The sequence below is a fragment of the Octopus bimaculoides genome, chromosome 2 (genome assembly GCF_001194135.2).
Source record: "Octopus bimaculoides isolate UCB-OBI-ISO-001 chromosome 2, ASM119413v2, whole genome shotgun sequence".
NCBI lineage: Eukaryota > Metazoa > Mollusca > Cephalopoda > Octopoda > Octopodidae > Octopus > Octopus bimaculoides.
The window spans coordinates 41897160-41897955 of NC_068982.1; positions in this window are offsets into that span (position 1 = coordinate 41897160).

The following is a 796-nucleotide window of genomic DNA, read 5'->3' on the forward strand; positions in this document are numbered from 1 at the left end:
GTATATGTATATTCGTATATGTATATGTATATATATATATATATATATATTCGTATATGTATATGTATATATATATATATATATATATATACATCCATATGCGTGTGTGTGTGTATATATATATATATATATATACATATGCCCCCTCCCCAAAAATTTCAGGTCTTGTGCCTAGAGTAGAAAAGAATAGGTTGAACAACTGGAGAACTATTACTGGATGTTCCACTATCAGATGTATTAAAATGATGATACCAACACGATGGTGAAATTCAAGACAAAACTAGTATAAAACATGTACATTTTGTTTTTCTTTTATTCTTTAGAGAAGAATATTTCTTTAGCAATTTACGTCAATCTTGTAGAGCAAGATTTAAGAAGAATTAATTCTCTAAAATGTATTTTCAATCTGATATCACTTAATCTCCATTAATCTGTAGATATATCAGTTACACATGCACCTGTTAGTGTACACAAATATATATATATATATATAAGGTTGAGGAGGGTATTGGATTTAACCAAACCCCGGAGGATACAGGTAATACCGAGTAAGTGCTGTATACCGACTAGTTTGCCCCAGTCGTTGTATGAACAGGATTGGGTATTATAAGTCGTGTATTAGCGTGTGTATATGTAAATATATAAAAACAAAAGGATAAAGAGAGCAAAGGTAAGGTTGAATAATTTTATGGATAGAGTCTTACAGCTGTTTCTGGGAAGATCCAATACTTCCCTTCATCGGAGACAGAAAAAATAAAGTTATCTATTATTATATCCATAGGCGGATATTTTTAGT